At 36.7% G+C, this 7,898-nt stretch overlaps 1 pseudogene; it reads right to left on the bottom strand.

Annotated features, from left to right (window-relative positions):
• Positions 1 to 4,197: 4,197 nt before the first annotated feature.
• Positions 4,198 to 6,947, bottom strand: LOC118630565 (annotated as a pseudogene).
• Positions 6,948 to 7,898: the final 951 nt, after the last annotated feature.

The following is a 7,898-nucleotide window of genomic DNA, read 5'->3' as shown; positions in this document are numbered from 1 at the left end:
GTTCTGTTTGGTTTGTGGAGTTATTTCTCACCAACTTGCCAAGACCTAAGTAAATCAACCATAGCTTTCTTCCTCATACATTATCTGACACTCTGGCTCCTCCAAGCACGTTTTTAATAGCTTCCTATGTACCTGGTGTCCTCATTTACCTTCTGACTATTTAGAATTACTGACTGGTGATCTTCCACCACAGGCTCACTCATCCTAAATACTTCCAAAATACACTTTCCTTTCCCCCACAAAAGAAAATTTTCACTATGGGATCAGAACAAAAACACTTAACTAGACTTTAAGTGGAAAACCTTTTAAAACTGGAGTATATTAATCCATAAAAATATCTCTTTATTTAGAGATTTTAGTAATAACATAATAACTATTTTTCTTACTAAACAAAAAGAGCCTCATGTCAGTAACTTGGAGCTGGTGTTTTATTTTGACCCATGCCTATTTCTTAGTGGCATCCTCATTCCAAAGCAGCTGGATTTATGGAAAAATTTACTTAGTCTAGAGCAGCATAAGAAATAAGAAAATACCTTAAAGTCATGAAGTTGATAATATGAAAATACCTTAAAGTTATACGGTTTGAGTATCAAATGAAAAAAAACAAAAACAAAAAACAAAAACAACTAGATAACAGCATATTTGTTTTTCTAAACCACTACCATTATTATTCTTTCATTTTATTTACTCTCCCTAATGATATTCCCATAGTACTTATATTAGCCTGCGATATTTGTCACAATTAATCAACCAATAATGATACAGTGTTATTAACTGATGTCCTTGTTTTATTTACATGACATTAGTTGTCACCTAATGTTCATTTTCTTGCTTACGATTCCATTTGGGATATGACATTATATGTAATCATCATGTCTCTTTAGTCTCCTCTTAGAAGTGACAGTTTCTCATACTTTTCTTGTTTCTAGTATCTGTGACAGTTTTGAGTTCTGTCATGTTAAATAATTTGTATGTTTCCTTATTGAAATTTTTTCTAAAATCTTCACCTGAAGATCTTTTTCCATTGATTTTTATTTTTGTAATTTTTTTTTTATTTTTATTTTTATTTTTTAGAGAGAGAGTGGAAGGGTAGAGATGGAGAGAGAGAGAGAAAGAGAGAGAGAGAGAGAGAGAGAGAGAGAGAGAGAGAGAGACATCAATGTGAGAAAAACACATCGATTGGTTGCCTCTTTCACAACCCCAATTGGGCTGGGGATTGAATCTGTAACACAGGTATGTGCCCTTGACTAGAATCAAACCCGTGACCCTTCAGTCTGCAGGCCAACACTTTAATTGCTGAGCCAAACCAGGCAGAGAAAATTTTTCTAATTTTTAAAAATATTTTTATCATGATTATAAATGGATTATGAGTTATAGGAACATATAGAGATAAATTTCATTTTCATCTTATATCATTATGACTTCCTTGTTCATGTTAACCTTGGTCAGTTGGCTGTGGTAGTGTTTGTCATGTTTCTCTACTGTAAACTTATTCTACCTCCTACTCCATCTCTTTCTAATGGTTCACAGATTTTACTTACCCAGTTGTGACTCAGAAAATTATATACCCACAATGTTTTGTCCACCTCCCCTTTTATAAAACTAATGTACTACACACACACACACACACACACACACACACACACACATTTCAACAAACAAAATTTTTTAACTTACACCACTTAAGTTGCAACGTGAAGATAATTTGGGAAGTGGGGGATAAAATTATTAAGTGTGTGCATGCATGCACACACACACACCTATTTTTCTAAAGACATATTCATCCCTGGATGAAATTTGAGATTTAGAAAACAATAGCAAAGTGATTCTCAAATTTTTCTGTACATTGAGTACTTGAGAAGCCTTAAAAATTACTAATAGCTGGAACCTACACCCAATGATTCTCATTTCATTGGTCTGAGGTTTTTCCTGGGCATCAGGAGGAGTAAAAGTTTCCCCTGATGATTCCAATAAGCAATCAAGTATGAAATCCACTAGCTTATAGCAATTAATTGACCATGACCAAGTTGCCAATCAGCTGTAACAAGCTAAGCTACACCAAAGAGGTAATTGAAAAGGGGAAGGAAATTGTTATTTTATTAACAACACTTGGTTCAATCAAGTGTAGATGTAGAAGACACCTTTAAAAATATTTTTTAATGATGTTTGAAAATACACTTTAATTATGTCAATTATATCTCAATAAAAAAAATCAATCAATCAAATGTTTAAATCTTGCCTCATTTACTAAAATTGTAGGGGAATCATAAAACTACTATTCTGAGAGAATTTGCAATAGAAAAAATGATTAAAATGAACATATCTGTCATTAAGAACATTTAAAAACTTTTTCAAGTTAGTTTCTAATGTCATGTATAGGAACACATTAACATGACCAGTACAATCAATCCCTTGACTGGGTCTTGATACAGCTGTACTGGAGCTTGCTTAAAGTGAACTTTTTCTTTACTGTAACACAGAGATTACAAAAGAAAAAAGAAAAAAAAAAAAACTGGAAACAAATACCAACAGTAAAGGTACCTTGTTCTGTTGAGTAATTTTGAGTAGTGGAGTTCTTCACCTGTTAGCAGGAGCTGGGAGCAAAAATTCAATTCTTGGCTGGGAGCAAGAGAGGCCGCTGTGGGACACCCCCTGCCCCCTTGCTGAGAATCCCCCTTGCTGAGAATCCCCCAAGCTGAGAGGGGGGTTTGACTGCAGGTGCCAGGCCTGGAGCTTGGCCAGGTGAAGCTTTGGTGAAGGGTGCTCGCTCAAAGATAACTTGAGATCTCTGAAGGCATCCACATATCGTGATGAATGGAGGGTTGGTTGGCTTGGTGCACTATAACTACATGCTAGTAAGCCACATAAGGAGGAGAAAAAACTCAAATGTAAACCAAACATTTAAATCTGAGCATTTTCAAGAGGAGTCCATTGTGAAAGTATGGAATGAGTCTGTTTATCAACACATAAGGAGTTTGACTATGTGGGCACTGGGTTCTGTGGGCAGTTATGCAACCTGGACTTGACCACTGTCAGGACCTGCACCTGCTAGAGCTTTTGCTCAGAGTATGTCCTCCTGCCCAGGTACTACTTCCAGAGCTCGGAGGAACAGCCCAGGCAGTGAACTGGAGCACTCCAGCAGACTATACCAGAGGCACTGAGCTCTGTCTACACACATTCCCTTCCATTAACAAGTGAGTAGTTTGCTCAGATCCTGTAGAGGGGTTAAAAATGTCTGCAAAATGATGCTGACTAACAGCTGAAGCTAGGTACACCGAGGAAACCAGGATTGTTTGTGTAGTCTCCCTGGATTTCACCATAGCTTTATCTGACAATGTATGGTCAAGTGTGGGACCCAGAACAATGGGCAGAGAAACTGCAGGTCTCCAAGGGTTTAACTTTCTTGTTAAAGTACTGTATATGAAACAATTAGAAAATTACATCTCTCGTGTTTCTTTCCTTACAAATAATAAAGTTTAATGGAAACAAAATGAGTTATTCATGTAGTTTTCAAAGTCTTTCAGTGTTCCATTATTTTCAATATTTCCATTATTACTAATCACTCTCATTACTAATTCTCTCTAAAACATGTGTTTCAAACAGGAATTACATTATCATTTTTTTTAAAACCTTACAACAACTCACCTCCAGGGTATGCTGTAATTATTTTTTGCATTCAGCATCATGTATTCGTTTATTATTATGGAAGCTATTCTTAAGCATGCATTACAAAAAAAAAAGTGCTATTCTTGTTATAAATTGGAGACACAGACTATTTAAAAAGGAGTTTCCTGAGCATAACAAAAATGTGTTACAAATATGTGGCCATTTGAAGTATAAAAGCGCAAGTATAAGGAAGGGCATGATCGCCCTGTCAGTATGGCTCAGTGGTTGAGTGTTATCCCATGCACCAAGATCACCAGTTTGATTTCCTGTCAGGGCACAAGCCCAGGCTGTGGGTCTATCCCCAGTGAGGGGGCATGCAGGATGCAACCAATAGATGTTCTCTCTCATTGATATTTCTATCTCTCTCTTCCTTTCCATCCTCTCTCTCTAAAATCAATAAAGAAAAAAAAATTTTAAAAAAGAAGGGCATGATTGTAAAACTACACTTTGAAGGCCTGTAAATAGTACAAAATTGTTTGCCTTTTTCGAGTGCATCATCATACATTAGTGCAAACAGAAACGTCTCAAAATTTAATGGCGACACATCTCAAAATTGTCCAGGGTGCACCATACATGGAACTCCTTTAATGCTTTGCAAACCGAACCCCGGTCTCGATTAATCTTTCCCAGATGGCCTTCCAAGGTCTCCAGCGTCAAGCCTCTGACGTCCATTCAAGTGGAGATATTTCATCTGATTTAATCTGGTCTGCAAAGTGATTTGTCCTCCAGGAGAAAGCATTCGACTGAGTGCTGCCTCAATCTGGTCTTTTTCTTTTGTGAATTCATCAAAAAACCATTTTGTTTCAGCCAGAGTCCTCTTTTGTGCAGTGGATTCAAATCATGACCATGCCAAGTTACCAAAGCAGGCTGGCATTTTTCTCCCAGGCTGAATCTATGGAGACATTCTTCACTGCATTTGGCAATAGTTACCGGCAATAGTCATGCTTAACATGGATGCTGGTGGCCTTTGGGGAATATTTTTCTTCTTCTGAGTCATCTGGAGAAAGAAACTGATGTTGTTTTCTCAGATTGGTACACTAATGTAGACACAGGAACAATATCCAAATCACCCAAAAGTATATCAAATCAAATGAGAGTGCTTTTATTTTTGCTAAGTAGATGACTAAATCCTGGGGAAAAATTTCCTTAGGGGACCACTTTGGACTAAAAGCCACAGTCACCGGTGTTAACATAATCTGTCTCTTTATTAGAGTACTTGATTTGCAATTTGAAGGAGTAAAGATGACAATCTATAAGCAGAATTAAATCTCTTTTATCTTTGTTGGGCATATTTCTCTGGGGACCAACTTGTACTGACAGACGTTTCCGTTTGCCGAGGATTCACTAATTTATTTGAAGTATCTTTCTGTGTCTGTGAGCCCCAATTTTTAAATAATTTTTATTCATCAAGTTCTTTCAAACCTCTTATAATAGGTGTGTCTGCAGTCTTTCTTTTTATGTGTGTGTGTGTGGGAGGGATATTATTATTAGTATTGTTATTATCATAGATTGTTGAACTTTTAGGTGAAGAATCCTTTTCCAGAGTAGGATGGGACCAAGAACACAGGTTTCCTCCAGCTGGTTATTCACTCTCCTGCCTCGTTCATCCAAGGTCTGGCTGGTGAAGATAGAATACTCTGCTCCTGGTATCAGACACTTCCACCTGCTGACATCACAGGTGGCTGATGTGTTGGTATCTGAGGGTCTCATGGGAATCCTAGAATTATGACACAGACTGAACATATTTTCATGCTCTACTTACTTGACCTGAGCTTTAAGTATTAAAATTGTTCTTTTTAAGTCAGAAATCTAAGTGTGTGCATCAAGCAATTTTTTTTTTTTTTTCTCGATTGTTCAGGTGTGGGTAAAAGTAGGTTTACGGTTGTATAAAAAATAATACAATAATTAATAAATAATGATCCAAGAATAAACTGTTTTGGGTACTCTCACCATAAACCTACTTTTAATGCATCCTTCTCTCTTTCCAGTTCTTTTCCAAGGAACTCATTCTCTCCTAAAATATATTGGAACATTTTGTTTGCCTGTGTTAGTCTAGCTTCTTTGTCACCTGAAAGCTTGCAAGCATTCTCAGATGCTTCTCCTAAATCCTGCTGAATTCTTCTAAATTTAGCAGAATTCTCATGTACTCTATTCGTTCCTGCAGAAGTTTGGAGCCATTTCTGGCTACACTGGGGTGCTCCCTGAAAACACTCATTTCTGTTTCTAGTAAGTTATTCTTACTGTTAAATGTTCTCGCACGACTAGTAGCTTCATTCAGAACACTAGCTAACTGGCCACATGTGTTTACAAGAATTTGATTGGTTTTCTTCCAATATTCAACTGCAGACATTTTTCCCCCCCTTCAGTTTGTTTTAAGCTATTTGTTTGTGATGAATAATAAACTTGAAGGTCCTCTGTGTGTCAAGTATGCTTTCCTTCAGGTTCTGCCTAATCTTAGACAATATCACAGGATTTTTCAGGAAAGTCCATGAAATGCAATCTAGGACATTGTTGATTGTACCTGGAAGGTAGGAGTGACTGACTAGGCTGGGGTTACCATGACAGCATTTTTTTTTCTTCTATAGTGTTGACAGAGATGCCCTTACTTACTTGTAATAGTGTAAAGTGTGGGAAGTGTGGAGCTGGTCCTGCCTTCATTTGGGAACGCAAAATTTTTCTAATGGTCCACTGGTGAGGCTTTTGTATTTGAAGAATATTTTGGGAATCCAGAAACCTGAGAAGTAATATTACTAGCCAGTGAAAATGAGTCTATGTCAAAGTGACTAGATTACTAGGTTCTAGAACAGAGTCTGGGGGGAAAGCTGTCTGTCATCTAGGGCATTCCAAAAGCCATGTGGTTGAATCCCTGAAAGCTGCTGATTCGGTAACATTGGGTCTAGGGTCAGTACCTGGCTTGCTGCCACACCAGTGGAACAGGATGGTGAAATGGCTTCTCTGAAGCCTCAGGCAGAGAGGGGTTGGGGGGTCTGCTTCAGCTTTTGTGTCCCTGATGTTATATCTTTACTGTTTGTTTTTCCACTGTGTACTTCCAAAATCTTGTTTACACCAAGAAAATTGTATTAAGTTTACCAGGAAAAATGGAAATATCTTCATTTAAAGAGGCACAAAACTCTTTGAGAGAATGTATGTAGACACTCCTGTTTTACACCACCTACAAATGACTTAGTCTGCACTGTAGGTGCCCATAAAGGCTCTGTGTGCTACATGAACTTTGTAGGTGTTTAATTCTGAAACACGAAAGGTCCCATACCTACTGCCATTATGACAAGTGTGAGGTGATAATTAAATATCAGAGAAACTGATAAAAGAGAAACTAAGAAAACAATCCTATTTATAACTGCATTAAAAAAAACCCAACAACACCTTTGAATAAATTTACCAAGAATGAAGAAGATCTGTACTCAGGAAATTATAAGACACTCAAGAAAATAGTAGAAGATACAAATAAGTGGAAGCATATACCATGTTCATGGACAAGAAGAATTAACATCATTAAAATGTCCATACTAACCAAAGCAATCTATAGATTCAACACAATTCCTATAAAAGTAAAAATGGCATATTTACAGACAGAACAAATATTCCAAAAGTTAATATGGAACCACAAAGAATACCAAATAGCACAGCAATCTTGAGAAAGAAGAACAGTGTGGATGAATCATGTTACCTGATATCAAAATATACTACAAATCCATAGGAATCAAAACAGCATGGCACTGGCATAAAAGCAGATATATAGAGCATTGGAATAGAATAGAGAGTCCAGAAAGTAACCCACATTTCTGTGGGTAGTGAATATTTGACAAAGAAAGCAAGAATGTACAATGGGGTAACAATAGTCTATTCAATAAATGGTGTTGGAAAATTTGGACAGATATGTGCAAAAAAAATAAAATTAATCTTCCTTCTTACACCATACACAAGAATAAACTAAACATGGATTAAATACTTAGATGTAAGATTCAAAACCATAAATATCCTAGAAGAAAAGGTAAGCAGTAAAATCGTGAACATTCTCATAGTTGTATTTTTTCTGATATGTCTCCTCAGGTAAGGGAAACAAAAGAAAGAAAAAAACCAAATGGGACTACATCAAACTAAAATGATTTTGTACAGCAAAGAAAACCAACAAAATGAAGAAACAACCCATTGAATGGGAGAACATATTCACCAATGATGCATCTGATAAGGTGTTGATATCCAAAATTTAT

Source organism: Molossus molossus, unplaced genomic scaffold (assembly GCF_014108415.1).
Source record: "Molossus molossus isolate mMolMol1 unplaced genomic scaffold, mMolMol1.p scaffold_m16_p_15, whole genome shotgun sequence".
In the NCBI taxonomy this organism is placed as follows: domain Eukaryota; kingdom Metazoa; phylum Chordata; class Mammalia; order Chiroptera; family Molossidae; genus Molossus; species Molossus molossus.
This window is presented reverse-complemented; position numbering and strand designations above follow the sequence as displayed.